This window comes from Eulemur rufifrons, chromosome 8 (assembly GCF_041146395.1).
Source record: "Eulemur rufifrons isolate Redbay chromosome 8, OSU_ERuf_1, whole genome shotgun sequence".
Taxonomy (NCBI): domain Eukaryota; kingdom Metazoa; phylum Chordata; class Mammalia; order Primates; family Lemuridae; genus Eulemur; species Eulemur rufifrons.
Genome location: NC_090990.1, coordinates 84,715,853 through 84,733,179, shown reverse-complemented (window position 1 = coordinate 84,733,179; position 17,327 = coordinate 84,715,853).

The window sequence follows — 17,327 nt, the reverse complement described above, 5'->3', positions numbered from 1 at the left end:
AGGGAGGGGGGTCAGGGAATAAACCAACCTAATGGATATTCTGAACACTATTTGGGTGACAAGTACACCTATAGCCAGGACTCACGCATTACAAAGTGGATCCATGTAACCTAAAACATTTGCACCCCCTTAATATTTTGAAATAAAAAAAAGTTTAGGGAGTGATACTGATTAGAGTTAAACATTCTAAGCTCCTTATAATGTCTGAGAGAAGGGTAAAAAATGTTTATGGAATTTAGAGCTTGTTAAGTATGCATGCTAAGAAAAACTATTAATAGGTTAACCACTAAAAGACTAGACATAACAAGCTTTCCCTTTCCTAAATATCTTTTGAGTTCTTCTCAGGTATGATGACTTGCAACTTAAGTAGCATTATGCAAGTCCCTGCAGTTAGGTCATAAAGGGAGGTAAAATTTTTACAATATAAAATATTCACTAATGAACTGGCTAATAATGAAGTTAGTTCTCACAAAAACATCTTCCCCATCTTTTCCAAGTCCATTTGAGTGCAAAATAAATTCAGTAATGAGTAAAATTGCAAATCTTGCAAGAGTCAAGATATGAGGAAGTCAATGAAATATAATTGGAGGAATGCTTAAATTACGTTTAAAGCTTTTGAAAAAGGAGGCTCTGGCAGATTCAGATCAGTTAACAACTTAAGAAGAGAGAATCAACAAAGATGACAACATGATTAGATGGTTCAAAGGAGGATGACTTTGAAACACAAAGATAAAGAGAGCCCTTGAGAAGACTGATGAATCTTTGTCTAATTGTATTAATTATATTAATAGAAAAAGCTAAGGTGCTGAAAAAGAGACTCCGAAATTCAGTGACTTAAAGAAGACAGGAGTTTATGTCTTTCTTATGTAACCATCTAGCTCTGTGAGGTCAATCATGGGTCTAGGTTTCTCATGTCTCTACCTTCTCCTAGGGAATGATGCTCATCTGCATAATCGAAGCCAAATCATGTGGCATACCCATGTTTTAGTTCAAAGGAAGGGAAAAGAGAGGAAGTCTAGGGCAAGCAATTTCCTTTTGAGAAGATGAGATAGAAGGTGTAGACATATCACTTCCCCTCACACTGCACTGGAGAGATATAAATCACGTGACCACATCTAACTGCCAGTGGATCTGGGCAATGTAGTTTCTACGACCATTGAATGACAAAGGGCCTAAGAATATGAGAATAGGTTTTGAGGGACAACTAATAATCTGCCCCAAGATTATTTACAAAAAATTAATTGTTTAATCATGTTTTAAAAAAAATGAAGAAAAGGATGACGTACATATAATTAGGTCTGATAAATTATGCCCACCCAAATCAATACCTGATTCATTCTTTAACTTAAGAGAGATCCCACATATCATTATTCACATTTTGTAAATTCAGATAAAATAAATTTATTTTTAAAAATACATAAAGCAAAGTGAGGGTTTACTAGATTATTACAAGGTGCTTAATTGCCTTTGTTTTGTGCTTTTGTGTTCTAGTCAATGGCTAGAAAATTCTCATTTCTCTTCCACATCTGTAGTAGATATGATTCTCCATCCATGATCTCTGTGTTCAAGAATTATAACCAACCTAATTTCATCTTTCTATTTCTATTTTTAATCTCCACGTATTTTGGCCTGAGTGGTAGCAATTTCACTCCAATTCATGGTTCCTCTTTTTACTCAGGTTGCACCTAAGTTCTGGGGGCTTACATAGCACTTAGGAATTATTAGGGGGAAGCTAGTCCTCAGTACTATTTGTCGAACCTAGTATTTGCTGAGATAGCCATTAGAAATTTGGGCTTTATTTATGTAAAGAATAATTAAAACACCTACATATGCCAGGCACTGAGAATTGAGTGTTGGTCAAGAGAAACGCTTCAGTCTCTCCTCCTGTGGAACCTAACAGCAAGTGAACTTTGGAGCGTTGCAAAGAATCCTGGCTCAAGAGCAAGGTCGATCATGCACATGTGTAGAGAGAGAAAAGTCATTTTAAAAGTTTGTTTTGAAATGAGGAGGAAGAAAATTAATTACCAAAGGAGAATTTGTAAATTTTTTATGATTTTCCATTTTTAATGAAATTTTTATTTCATCATAACCTATGAAAATTGAGAGTTGGTGATATTTAGGAGTCAGAAAAGACTTAGAGAAGATGTGTATGTGTGAGAAAGAGTAACTTCTGTTTCTCCTGAGTAATTCCTCTTTCCGTGTTAGGGTAGGGGGAGGAGGGCCTCTGTAAACATTCATCCTAATCCAGTAGTAGTTAACCAACCTCTTACCGCACAGCCTTCACTTCCTGGTTGCTGTGGATAAGGGGAGTAAGAGCTATAGTTCTGAACGTTGCTTAGAGTCTCTATGCAAAGAAAAATTATAACCAGGACAAGTAGGAAACAGAACTGTACTAATAAAACACTGTGGCAGAAATAAAGCCAAATCATGAAGAAGACTAGTTTGTGGGTAGACAGAGAGGAAGGGGAGATGATTGTAAGATGGGAGAGCAGTGTGGTCAATTAATTGCAAAGATGTGGCAAAGAACATGGTGGGCAGAGGGTGTGGGTGGTGGGGGGGGGGGGACAGGCTTGGCTGGAGCCAAGGTTTGGGTGGGCAAGTTTGCTCCTGTGGCCATGCTCTCTCCATCCGCTCACCCTGCCCAGCATCTCGAGTCCGCTGCCATGCACCTGGTGTAATCGCATTCCTCTTCACTACAGCCTAATGAGTGAGAACTCTGGCTTTGTAGCCAGACACACCTGAGTTTGAATTTTGGCCCTGCTACTTACTAGTGTCTCACCTTGGGGAAGTTACTTAACTTCTCTGAACTTCAGTTTACTCATTGTCTTGCAGGTTTTTGATGATTTAATGAGCTACCATATACAAAGTGTTCAGCAAGAGTTTTCAAAGCACTCAGTAAGAGGCGCTATTATCATTATGGCCTCCTCATGAGGAGATGAGTGCTGGAACCAGGGTGGTGGCATGGGGCACAAAAAAAATGATGTGTTTTAGCTTCAGTCAGCCCTGAGTTCACATCCCAGTGACATCACTTCTCCTCAAATTAAATGAGATCATGAATGTCAAGTGCTCAACACAGGCTGGTATACTGATAGTGCTTTTTAAAAAACATGTTTGTTTCCTTCCGGATCACTTATTCACCTTTGTTTGTTTCTTTGTTCCCAGCATACATCTAGTCTTCTAGTATTGTGTTTCTGCATAGGGCAGGGCAACAGACACTGACTGTGGTGTCTTGGATATTCTGGTGTAGCCTTTTGGCTCAGCATTATTATAAATAATCTTCCCTTTCACTCTCAAGCTGTTCTGGGTTTGGACAATAAATTACCCTAGTACTGCTTAGGGCTTTCTACCCTCTAGTTTAGTGGTCTGGTGTGATCCCAGGCTGCCTTTTCTGAGGAGGAAATCACCTGGGGGCTTTGGGATGGAGCTTGCCCTTGCAGAGTCACCATGGGGGACGCGGGGGACAGGCATCCCCCAGGCAACCCCCTCGTTTATGTCTTCTTCATCATCTGGGGGTCCCCAGGATTAACTGGCCTGCTCTCTGCTCTTGGCCACCACCTATTCTTTCCCCTGGGATTTCTCTCCTCTGCCTGGAGCTCTTTCTGAGACAAGATACAGACATGATAGAGTTTCCCTTTGCTATCTGTGTTATATACAACAATACACTGTTTTTCTGGTTGTCTAGGTTTCTAGGATATGTCTGGAAAAAGGAGGACAGGAGAACAAAATAATAAACAAGGGGAAGTCACAACTCTTTATGACGTATAAAAGTTATCCTGACCTCCACAGGCATTTGAATAGAAGTAGGACTGGCCTTTCTCAGCCCTCTTTACTGATTCATCTCTTCCAGTGAACTAAAATCTGCCTATACCTAATCTTCTTCTTCTTCTTCTTCTTCTTCTTCTTCTTCTTCTTCTTCTTCTTCTTCTCTCTCTCTCTCTCTCTCTTCATTTTTGGAACTTTATGCCATGGTTTCCTTCACTATTTTCTTTAGCTAACATTTTTTTGGGGACTTAGGTACTCAGCAAATATTCTTTTCTAGAGTGGTGGTAAGCAACAGAAATGGATTGCAATGGAACAAAGTTGTGACTGAGAGTTGTAAAAAGAAGTTCAAGCCCCCTAAGAAAGAAACCCTGGTCTAACCAGAAGGAAACTCCAGATGGTAATGTAACAAGAGTAAATGCTTGTTCAGAGCTGTGTGCCAGGTACTATACGTGCATTATCTCGTCATCTCACGGCAACCTTGTGAAGTTAGGTATCAGATACAGTCATTGTACTCTTTTCCACATTTATTAATGAGGAAACCAAGGCTTTAAAAAGTTAAATAAGTTGCCCAGTTACTCCAACACTTTTTCCATTGTGGCCAAAAAGCTTGAGGCAAGCTGGGATTCTGATTCAGGCAGCCTGACACCAGAGCTCTTGCTCTTAACCATTATGTTAGACGACCTCCCCGGCCTGCAGGAGCCGGAGACTCCACTTCCTCCATGGCAGGAAGCCTGCTGGCACTGAGCTGAGTTTGGGGTGGCCATGGGCCCTGCATTTCTGAAAGGAGGCATTACACTCTGATGATCCATGTCTGCGTGCCTCACCACGGACTTGCTTTTACTGTTTCCTCTGATAGCTTTTCATACCAGTTTTAATGATATTCTCATATTACCTTTAAATGTTATTGAAAAGGCACCATTTTGGTGACTGTTCAGAAGGATCATTCTCCCCCCAGCCTTGGTTGGCATTGATTTTTTTCTTTATTTTTATAGTTTAGGGTGCAGATTTGTTACACTGTCGTTCATTCTTACCCACAGATACACCACGACAGAGAAGGGGCTTGATCACTAAAGGTGTACACCTTAAGGTGTACTTTAGCATGATGGAGGAGGCTGCTGCTGCACCTGTGTGGGCTCAGGAAAGGAATTCTCCAGGCATGTAAGCTAAAACCTCTCAACCTTCCTCTCAGTCTTGCTAATGTTGAACCAGTTCTTCCTCTGATGTCAGTCTAGGGGCAATGCTCTTGAGTACTCCTCACCTTTGGTTTTCCAGTATCAGGATCTCAATTGCCTGATTGTATTGTATGTGTCTTTTTTTTTTTAATTGATGCAACTAATCCCTGATTAAGCTTGGGACTTTTTCTCTTTGGTCATTTCAGATCCTCTTGATGAAGTTTTGTATCTTGTCTTTTGCCTCTGATCTTTCCTTTATTTAGTCAGGCTTTATTTCAGGTTTCACTTAGTACTCCCCTCCCACCCACCCATCATAGGCAGTCGGGTTCTCATTCTGGTCTGCAGTCCTAACAATGAGAAATAAGACTAGGACCACATGTTGGAGGCCAATTGGAAAGAGAAAATACACATCTCCTACGTGGGTTCTTGTAGTTGGAGTTATTCCAGGATCATAATGCCACTGTATTACTAGCGTTGGAGATGACCAACTGTACTAATAGCTACCATTTATTGAACATTTATTGTATGCTATGTCATGCATGTTGCCTACCTTGTCTCACTGGACTCTCACATAAACCCTGAGGAGGAAAATCAAAGCTTAGAGAAATTAAGTGCATTGTCAAAGGGTCACACAACTAGTAAATGGTGGTCCTGAGGTTAGAATTCAGCAATCTTAACCTCTACGCTGCTGTGTAAAGGAAAATATCACACGGAATGAGTTAGCTAAGGGACCTTGGCCAAGTTGCATAACCTCTCTGTGTTTTAGTTTCCTTGTCTGTAAAATGGGGAAAAGAAAATGATTCTTGCAGAATTATGGTGGTGCTTAAATGAGGAGCTGTGCAAAACAGAGCTCTGGATTTGCAAACTGCCTCTCCCTGTCTGCCCCTCCTCAGTCTTCCCTTTAATCTCAGTAATGGCACCACCACATAGCCTTTGATTCCTTGATTTCCTTCACTGGCCATATCTAATCCAGCAGGTCTTATTGCTCTACCTCCAAAGCATATCTCAAATTTGATAATTTATCACCATCTCTGTCACCACACCCTAGAAGTCAAAGCACTTTACATATCATCTGGACTACTGTGACAGACTCTTAACTTGTCTCCCTGCTTTAATTCCTGCACCGCTGGGGTCTGTTTGCCACACAAACCAGGGTCAGCCAGCTTTTCAAAATGCAAATCTGGTATCACTTGTCTATTTGAAATCACTGCCCTGTTGCAAACTTTCCAATGGATTTCCATGAAATCCATGATGGAAGTGCTCTATTCAGTCTAGCCCCTGACTACCTGTTAATGCTATGATCTTTCAGTCGCTTGCCATTCAGACCTGCCTTACTTTGCCATAGTCACTTTCTTTTCTTCAGGCATGCCAAACTTGCTTTTATCTTGGGGCTTTTAGACTTACAGGTACTGCTGCTTAGAGTGCACTTCCCCTGGCTCTTTCCATGGCTGACCCATGTGGAGGATTTGCTCAACCATCACCTCCTTGGCAGGCCTTTAATGGCACCATTGCCAAAGCGATGCCTCTTCTTGTTGCTGTCTATATCATCATCCTGTGGGTTTGGGGGTTTTTTGGTGTGTGTGTGTATGTGGGTCACAGCATTTAGTCACTACCTAAATGTCTTAGTTCAGGCTGCTATAGCAGACTACCATAGACTGGGTGGTTTAAACAATAAACATTTATTTCTCATAATTCTGGAGACTGAGAAGTCCAAGATCAAGGTGCCAGCAAATTCATTGTCTGGTGAGGGCCCTCGTCCTGGTTTGCAGATGGCCACCTTCTTGCTGTATTCCCACAAGGTCTAGGGATATCTTTCTTTTGTCTCTTCTTATGAGGGCACTAATCCCATCATGGGGGTTCCACCCTCATGACCTAATTACCTAAGGTTCCACCTCCAAATACCATCAAATTGGGGATTAAAGCTTCAATATATGAATTTTGGGAGGATATAAACATACACTCCATAGCGCTAAAATTATTTACTATGTCTATGCACACATTTATTATCTGTTTTCTTCAACAGGAATATAAAGTATAAGAGGGCAGAAACTGTATATGCTCTTTACTAGGAACTAAATAAATAGTTTATAAGAATGAATACATTTGTAAATGAGCAAAGCAAGCAAAATTCAAATTGTGTGCAGCACCTACCTTATGTTTTAATTTTCTTTATCTTTTATCTATTCTTTGGGTTTTTGCTAAAAGGAATATTGAGTTCTGAGATCCAATCCAGGTAAAGAAGTTTTATCTGGGTGTCCAATGTAGCAGAAGAAATTTTGCTTTTTTTTTTAAACTTTATTTTCCCTAAGAGAACAATATTTGAAGGTTTCTGGCAGTTTCTTCTGCAAAGAAGAGTCAATTTGAAGGAAACCCCTTTGTTTTGGGTAACCAGATGGTCTTCAAAGGTACGTAGTCACTAATTTACTTCGGGAAACCCAAGTGTTGTGAAATGGTCTAAAAAGAAATATTTCTTAGTGGGCTCTTGAGGATTCTATTTAAGTCATTAAAACCCTGAGGTAACTACCCTTATGCAGTGATAAAGGATTTGGTTATAATACAACTGGCTCCCAATCCTTATTGCCCAGGGAACCTGTGCAGCTAAAGTTCTTATCTTTTGGTGGGAGGGGAAGAAGGAGGGAGGTTAGAAAGTGTTTACTTGGGACTTCCTCAGTTTAGTATATGGTCTATTATATATGTTATATGTTTCTTACTGCTTATATAAGTTTTTAGTGTTAATCAATCTCCTATATAAGTAACAAAAGAAATAAAATCTTCTCCCTTTTATTTTTCTAAGCAGTAACTAAAAGACCAATGAAAAAATAATATTAATAATTATTATTATTTTTTTTTGCTAACCTGGCAATAACCCTGCATTTTATACATCATGGAGGAGCTTCAACATAATGTAAGGGTTAGAGGTAACGGCAGCTGGGAAACATCAAAGGGAGGGTTTTCCTTTTCTTAAGTTAGAGGAATTTTGTCCCTTATGTCTGGGCCGGGGATAGAAGATTGAGTCTTAGTAACTGGAGAGAGAGGGTAAAATAAGTGGGCAGTGACCCTGGAAATGGTATGTTGGGCTCTTGGGTGCTGAAAGTAGTTATTTCTAGTAGTGGTGGAAAAGACCTAACCCACAGCAAACAGGAACAGGCAAACTGAGAGGTCAGTTAGGTGTGTCAGGCTATTGCATCATGCAAGCAGCCGGGAGACTCAGGAAGAACAATGGTTCAGAGAGAGAACTGCTGACAGCTATGGCAAGCATCAGCCTGGACTAACCTGAGGAACCTGTGAGCTCTCCCAGGGGATCTCATTGAGAGGTGTGACGGGATTGTCCTACCACATGGGTTAGGATCTATCTGGCCCAGCACTGTCCAATATAAATATTACAATGTAATGTAAACAGTTTTAGCAGTCACATAACAAAAACTAAAAAGAAACAGGCAAAATTAATGTTAGTAATGTTTTATTTACTTACTAGATCCAAAATATTATCATTTCAATATGTGCCACTAGCCTAGTCATGCACTGATAAAGTAGCTTTCTCAAAAAAGTCTCAATCTGTTGTGTTTACCAATTTCCATGGTGGAAATACTTTCACTATGGTCAATTTCAATCTATGATAATGATACTAATAATAACTAACAATTATTGAATGCTAATATGTATCAGACACTGTTTCTTTCTCTCTCTCTGTGTTATCTATCTTCTACCTATCTATCATTTAAAGTAGATGACTAAATGAAGGATTTGAGGTTAAATAACTTGTCTAATGAAAAGCAGCAAAGCTTTGATTTGCAGACAGATTCTTTTGACTTTTGCCCAGAGTGTCAAGAATAAATGCAAGATGGGATCAAAGAAGAGTGGGGAGCCATGGAGCTGGAAGGGCAGAAGAGAAAGATAGAAACTCTGAAGAAAACTGGAATAAATTTATTGCCCACAATCCAGTCTGATTCTGTTCATGTATTGAGCACGGCCATGGATCAGTGCTGGGGATGAGCAGGGGCATATGAAGATGGATGGGGCTTGGAGTCTCTCCACTAAGGGGTGGCGGGCACATATGTGCATAACCTGGCACAGGGGAGAATGTGATCTGTGCTAGGAGAAGGGCCTGATCCATCTTCCCCAGACTGAGCCTAGAGCAGACCGAAGGTGGTGTGGTGGAGAACAGGGTTGAATATTGGGGAGAAGGATTTGAGGGACCTGGAGTCCCTCTAGGCAACTCCTAGAAGGACATCCTTTGGGACTTCTGGGTCAGTGATGAAGCAGGAAACTGAGATCTCTTTGAAGTTTAACCAGGACAAGTTGAAAACTTTGAGCCAATATAGGAAGAATAAAGGTAAGAACAGCAGGAAGCACCAAGGAATGTAGAAGAAAGTAGGAAGGAGAAGCCTAGAAGAATTCCCTGAGCCAGTTTGTATAAAGCTGCAGGGTGTTTGTGTGTGTGTGATATTTGTAGAGAGCACATACCCCAAAGATGTCTAAGCACAGTTTTGGGAGGTAGAAATGAGTGAACAAACCATATACATCAGTCCTGAGTGGGGAAATAGGGAATACTACCTGAAAAAAGAGGGAGGAAAAAATCATGGCTCGTTGGTCTCCATCTGTCCTCAGTCTCTGATCATAAGGAACCATTTCATGGGGTTCTTTATGTGGTAGGGAAATATTTAAAATTAATAATCTATTTTTTCCTGACTGTTTCCTTTTACTTCCTGCCTCCATTTAGTTAGCTTGTCTATGTTAATTACCTTGGGGGAAGGAATGTGGTGGCACAAAGCAGAGAAAATGATTCCTCTGACTTTTGAGTTTTGACAGCTCAGGCCTGGAGGGGAGCAGAAAATACCTGATGAGTTAGTGGAAAGCTTTCTTGCCACCCAGATGAAGTAAAGGTCTCCTGGATGAGAGAAAGATGGGGACTAAGGGGATGAGTTGGCTGCATAGATGAAGGTAGATCCTTGAATAAGGGGAGATCTGTCCCTGCTGAAGCCTGGGGTGGGGATGGGGTTTGGCCAGACCCCAGGTATGTTTTAAGATGTAAGATGTTGTTCTGGAAGGAAGTTTCTAGTGGCTTGCTAGGGGCCTGCCCTCAGCCTTCTTATTCTTCATCAATTCTCTCTCTTTTCTCTTTCTTTCTGTTAATGCTTTAGCTAAGTGTAGATTTCATGTAGATACTAATCTTCTTAAAATACAGATTGTGGGCCGGGCACGGTGGCTCATGCCTGTAATCCTAGCACTCTGGGAGGCCGAGGCGGGTGGATCGCTCGAGGTCAGGAGTTCGAGACCAGCCTGAGCAAGAGTGAGACCCCGTCTCTACTAAAAATAGAAAGAAATTATATGGACAACTAAAATATATATATACAAAAAATTAGCCGGGCATGGTGGCGCATGTCTGTAGTCCCAGCTACTCGGGAGGCTGAGGCAGTAGGATCGCTTAAGCCCAGGAGTTTGAGGTTGCTGTGAGCTAGACTGACGCCACGGCACTCACTCTAGCCCGGGCAACAGAGTGAGACTCTGTCTCAAAAAAAAAAAAAAAAAAAAATACAGATTGTGAATCTGTAGGTCTGAGGTGGGGCCCAGGATTCTGCTTTTCTGACAAGCTCCTGGGTGAAGGTGATGCTGCCAGTCCACAGACCACATTTCTTATTGGGCACCTTCTGTGTAAGACACAGTGCTGACAGTGTAAGCATTTCCCCACATAAACCCTGTAGCAACCCTGAGAGGTAAATCTCATTGCCCCATTTAAAATTGAGGAAATTAAATCTGATTGAGGTTCAGTGTCTCATCCTATGATTTGGATAAGGGTATTGATGACTGCTGATTGGAACTGCAGAAGGCTTCAAGAGATGGTTAATGCAACATGTCAGTGAAAGGGTAAACCCCGAAAAGGCTTTACAGGTTTTTAAAAAGCAATAACACAATAACATTTGCTTAGAGCCTACTCTGTCAAGACATATTGCTTGTTATATTATATATTGATAGATTATTTTATTCTAGTTCCAAAATTGGCAAGACATTTTTTTAAAAAAAAGAACCTTTTGAAGACATTGAAGATGACACAATAAAACTCATATAATCACAGACTGGATATATCTGAAGGTGGAAACAAGAGAGAGTTCAAGAAACAATGCTCTTTCGGTACAACTTTTATAATTTCCAGCTGTCTTAGTCTTTTTGGGCTTCGGTAACACAATACCATAGACTTAGTGCTTAAACAACAAGAATTTATTTTCTCACAGTTCTGGAGGCTGGAGCTCTGAGTTCAGGATGCCAGCCAGGTCAGAGCCTGGCGAGGGCTCTCTTCCTGTCTTGCAAATGGCCACCTTCTTGCTGTGTCCTCCCTTGGCGGAGAGATAGGCAGTGCAAAGTCTCTGGTGTGTCTTTCTATAAAGGCACTAAATCCTGCCAGACCAGGGCTTTGCTCTCATGACCTAATTACTTCCCAAAGTCCCCATCTCCAAATACAATCACATTGGAGGTAGGGCTTCAACATATGAATTTGGGGTGGGGAGGACCCAGACATTCAGTTCATAACATCAGCTTTTGGGTGCTTTGGTACAGTTAAACAAACAGACAAACCCAGATGATCTTGGTTTAAATCCCAACACTTGTGGTTAAGTTACTCTGAGATTCTGGTTCCTTGTGTTAAAGATGTGGTTAGTAATAACCACACACAGTGCTCCCGGGAGGATTGAATGAAAGAAGGCTTTTGTGCCTGGCACACAGAAGGCACGCAATAAGGGAAGGATAGATTCCCATTCACCAATAATTTGGAAAAAATAAAAAGATCTAATTGAAAGAAGAAAGTTATTTTCTCTTATTGGATTAGTAGCTGTGTGCATTTGTCATGTTGCTATCTGCTTAGATGAGTTGACTGTTGACTGGGAGTCTAGACCAGAGAGAGAGCTGATAGTTTCATTAACAAAGAATCAACAGTATCAAACAGTTTAAGAACAGACTCTGGAGTAACAGAAGCTGGAGTCAGTTCTGTTATGCCTTAATTGGATGACCTTAGCCAAGTTAACTCATCTCTCTAAGCCTCTGTTTCTCTCAACTATAAAGTGGGGAGAAAAATAATATCCTTCTCATGGTTTGGTTGTAGAGCAGTGGAGAGAGATTTCAGACAGGACAGTAAGCATATTCAAAGACTCAGAGAGTGAATATTGTATTTTCTCATTCCTGGTCAATTATGTGCATGGATGCATCTATACCAGGGTTTCTCAACCTCAGCGCTATTGACATTTTAAGATGGTAATCTTTTGTTGGTTGGTGCAGGGGGGGGGCTTATTCTGTGTGTCCTGTGTGGGATGCTTATTAACAGCTCTAGCCTCTATTCACTAGATACTAATAGCACCCTACCCCTTAGACAAGACAACGAAAAATGTCTCTAGATATTTCCAAATGAACCCTGGGGGGAAAATCCACCCACAGTTGAGAACTACTAGTTTACACCATTCCAATTTATTCTCAATTAAATATATTTTAGAAAGAAGAGGGTATTAGTGTCTCAGGTACTCAGTAAAGATGTGCTTTTGGAAGGATTTTCATTTAAAGAAAATTATCTTTTGAAGATGAAGAAAGGTTCTATATCTTGATTGTGATGGTGGTTTCATGAGTGTATACAACTGTCAAACTCATCAAATTGTACACTTTAAATAGATGCAGTTTGTTGTCTAGAATTATACTTCAATAAAGTTGATTTTTTAAAAAGTAAAATTTCTTATATTCTATTATGAATTGAAAAATCTAGTCGGTCTAGATATTTGCTTTCCGTAATATTGTGGTTCTTCATGTGCATAGTTCCATACAGAGAAAAATTTCTGTGGCTGTTTCATGCCACTAAGTTTTAGAATCTGTCATTATGCCTTGAAATAACTGCCAGTGGTCAAATCAGGATTTAAAAAAAGTACCCAGCAACATAAAAATTAAAAGGGAAAATTGGGACTAGAAGAAGAGGGGTTGACAAGTGTGGGATTAATGAGTCTGAAACCTAAATAGAAGGTTATCATACGAATTCACATTTGTATTTGAACTAATGGTGTATATCCAGTTTCAATGAAAACTACACATTTCAGGTTTTCTAATCTTTCACATCTAAAATCAAAGTCCAGCTACCAGAAGACTTCTGTATTTAATAGTGCATTTAATAGTGAGTTTTACTCTGTTAGTTCTGCCAGAGCTGGTCGAGTAGCCTGAGGCCCTCACCAGATGCAGATGTCCAATCCTGAATGTTCCAGCCATCAGAATCATGAGTCAAATGATTTTTTTTCTTTATAAATTACACATTGGTATTTATAGCAATAGGAAACCAGACTAGGACACCTACCAAATAAGAATTTCTAGAGTGAAAACATTAGGAATCTGAATCTTTCAAAAGCTCTTCTAGTGATTCTGATGATCAATGAAGCTTTGGGAACCACTGATCCTAGCAGACTTCTACTCAGTGGTGGAATTTCCTGAACAGTATTTCTTCAAAGTTCTTCTCTAGCATCTTCTGGAATACTGCAAGCTCATTACCTCACAAGGCAGACCTTCATGGGGAAGTGGGCAGTGTGTAGGGTTTCAATGGTCAGAGGTGGAGGGTAAGGATATTTGAGGCAGTGTGAATATTAGAAATAATCAGGAAATGGAGATACATTTCAAGAGGAAACTTGGGCTCCATCATGCAGTGACTTAAGTGTCCAGCTAAAGAATTTCAGTGTTATCCTCTATGTGATGGAAGCCCTTGGTGGGATCATGATCTCATTGAGTTTGAAGTCTGCCCAATGGATTGGAGATCAAAGGGAATGGAAATAGGGAGAACAGCTGGAAGTTTAATTCAAGAGTACAAGTGGGGAGTCATAAGGACTTGGATCAGCAGCAGCAGGAAAGGCAAAGAGGAGGAAAGTATGAGCTGCATTGCAGGGCTAGCCCTATGCAGTTTGCTCATTGGTGCAAGGAAGAGTCCAGGTTAATTCTAGAGTTTTGAGGTCCTGTGGAGGCAAAAATATTTAGCCTGTCAATATTAGCATAGTGACATTAGGACCAAGAATAGATTGAGAAGGCAGGTGGCAAATCAGATTTTTGACATTTGAAAATGCATTTGTTTCCATCACCTCCCACATCATTCTGTCCCAGGGCAGAGCTCAGCTATGACTCCCTGTTTATGCTCAGAGATTGGCACAGAGTGTACCCTCACAATGTTTGGTGACTGAAGAGCCACTGTAAATATCCTCTTCTCTCTTCATCCTTCCTGATTTAGTTTAGGACCTTATTATTTTTCATTGGAATAATTGCAAGACCAAAGGCCCTAGCTCATACCACTGTCTTTGAGAGTTTTAGCACAAGGAACACTCTCTGGATTTATGAATTAGAAAAAGAGCCTTTATCTTCATGAATGCAGCCATTTGTTCAGGGCTTGGGAAGCAAAGCACACCTTTGGGGGAGGATAAAGCTGCCCCTTCCTGAAGGAGGAAACCTCCCACACCAGGATGAAGGGCTTGGAGAGCTGAGTGTAGAGGTGGGATTTTAGACTTCACTCATTTCCTCAGCGGGCACAGAGCACCTTGAAATGTCTCCCAACTGGTCACCTTGATCCCATCCTGCCATTTCTATTGCACTCAGAGTGATTTTTTCTAAAACGTAATCATAATTACATTCTGCTTCAAACCTTGCCATGTTTCCCTACTGCCTGCAGGATGAAGTCCAAAATCCTCAACTTGTAACACAAGTCCAATCGTGACAGCTTCTTCTCAGCCTCCTCCCCAGTGGCCACTCTCCTTCACCATCCTCTGCTCTAGCTGCAGCTCCCTGAATGGACACTGTACAAGCAGGCTTTGATCAAGCTTCATTGCCCTCATTCTTGTCCTAGCAACTGCTGCCCCACCCTGATCTCCCAGATGGCCAGATTGTTTCTAATTTCTCCAAGATTAACTTGGCTCATCTCAAGGAAACTGTCTCTGGCCTTTCTAATTCCAGTCTAGACTAGAACCTGTCCCCGTGCAACCTTCCCTCCTGCACTAAAACCTAGGACTTTCCAGGGTGTGGACATCCTGCCTTCCTATCTGTGACATCCTTGAGGACTAAGCATATGTTTCATCTATGTTTTTTTCCCCCAGCATCTGGCTCAGGCTCATTCAATGGACAAATGACAACTTGACTTAGAGATGAATGAAAAGTGCAGATTTTACCACCAAAAAACCCAAACCCAAACTCAAAAAATGAACAAAACCAAACAACAATAAAACCCCCCAGGCCAAAAAATAAACCCCAAAAGTTTTTGTGTCTTTTTGAACACAAGTTATTCCATCAGTGGTCAAAAAACATTTTTCTTTTCCACACTTTTCTGTAATCTTGAAATGGTTATCTATTTAGGAAGTTAATGATCTGTGAGATGATAATTATTTTGATTTATTTTGCTTCCTATGGCTTTATTCCAAGGCCAGTGTGTTCTGGTGTGTGTATGTAGTTGATATTTGTGAGATACTTTAAGAAAAATTGTCCATAGATTTGGTGATATGCTTGAACCTTTTAAAAACATTTCAACTTTGTTTTTTAGAAACATTTTCAGAATGGAGGACACTGCCCATTTGTCTGAGACTGAAATGCCATCAGTGATATCTCTGATGGTGATTTCATTCATCCAAATGCTAGACCAGCCCAATAGCGAACTTTGAAATACTTATATAGCCTATCAAGAGATCTCCCCCAGAACTTCCAGCCCAATTTGTGTGTGTGTGTGTGTGTGTGTGTGTGTGTGTGTCCATGTGCATATCTTCTCTTCCTACAAAGAATGTAAAGAAGCTGTAAGAATGTGTTCAAAGAAAAAGAAACAATTAAGTGTAAAATATCACTTAAACTTCAGCAAAAATTACAATTAGGCAAAATGTGGTAGTAGGAGGCCAAGACAAGGAAAATGAGAGACGTGCCGTCAATGTGCAGGCCTAAATGTGGGTAGAGTTGGCTCTGTGCAGAGATTTTTCTTCCTAAAAGCCATGATGTTAACAGTGAGAAGGAATGCCGCTCATGGCACATGTTATTTATAAATGTTTATTTTTTTTCATTCCTTTGACAGTCATTTAAAAATATTCTCTATGATTTTCAGTGTGCATAGTTTTTACTGTTTCTAATTTATTTCTAGTTTCCAATAGTATTAATGGTCTTTTTGGCTGACTTTTTGGGTCATTTTTTCAAAATAGATGAGTAAATAGTTACTGATTTTAATGCCCATCTATTACATAAGAATTGGGCTTTACACACTGATTTTTCTTTCAGTTATTTTTCTCCACACCCTGTATATAACACATTTTTTGTGCATGGGAATAACTATTACAGATAAGCTTCGATGGAAATTGAATTCTTGTTTTGCCTTGAAGTCTATGATATTGTGCCTTAGTTACCTTATCTTTCAGGTAAAAACTTGACCTTCTGAAGACCCATGTGTTCTCTAAATGCAAGGCATAATTACTGTAATGAAGGTATTGAATCATAGTTTAATTGATTGATACTCTAATAAATGTACTTTCCATTTCCCACAAACTGTTTCTCTTTTGAATATGCCTCATATCCATGTTCTGTAAAATGAAGTTGCACATGACATCTTATATTGGTGATATTCAAAATATTCCTCCTACCCTTCATGGAGCACTCAGAGAGACATACTTGCCCACAGAAGAGACAGAATTCTGTCTCAAACAGATCCTCCCAGCATTCCTATGGCATCCGTACAGCACCAGGCTCATATTATGTACTCAGTAACTATTTGCCAACTCGAACTTGACATTATAAATAATTTTGTCATTTATTTCATTTTGTTGATTTCTGTGGTAAAGGAGAACTAATAAAGGGTACTCTTACTTTCAAGTTCTGAGTCCAGCCATGACCTCAAAGAAAGGAACAACCTTTAAGGCTATTTGAATCTATTCATTTGTTCATTCATGAAAAAACTATGTATGGGGAAAATGTAAAGTAGAAGGAAGAAGAGAAAGCTGGTATACTTTTCTGTATCTTTTCTGGTATGTAGAAAATGAATCATGTGCACATTTACTGAATTTACCCAAAAATGAGAAAAAGATCACATAGCAAGATTGTCTAAACACAGTGTCTGACACAGTAGATGCTCAAAAATGATAGTTTATTTATTTTAATGTCACGGATTATGACTAGAGGGCCTCATGCCTTTATTTCTACATGATCCACCATCCTATTTTCTTTTTTATCTTTTTCACTTCAAGGATGGTCTGTGTGTGCTTTATTTCTGAATCTAGAAAAGGGGTTCAATGTTAGTTACATAATAAAGTGCAGACAAGAACCTTAGGCCAACATTTTCCTTAATTGTCTCCTGTGATTTATGACACCTTGGAGACGGGGTCTATGAGCTCCTACATCAACGGATGATGACTTTTTATCTTTATCAAGTGACCC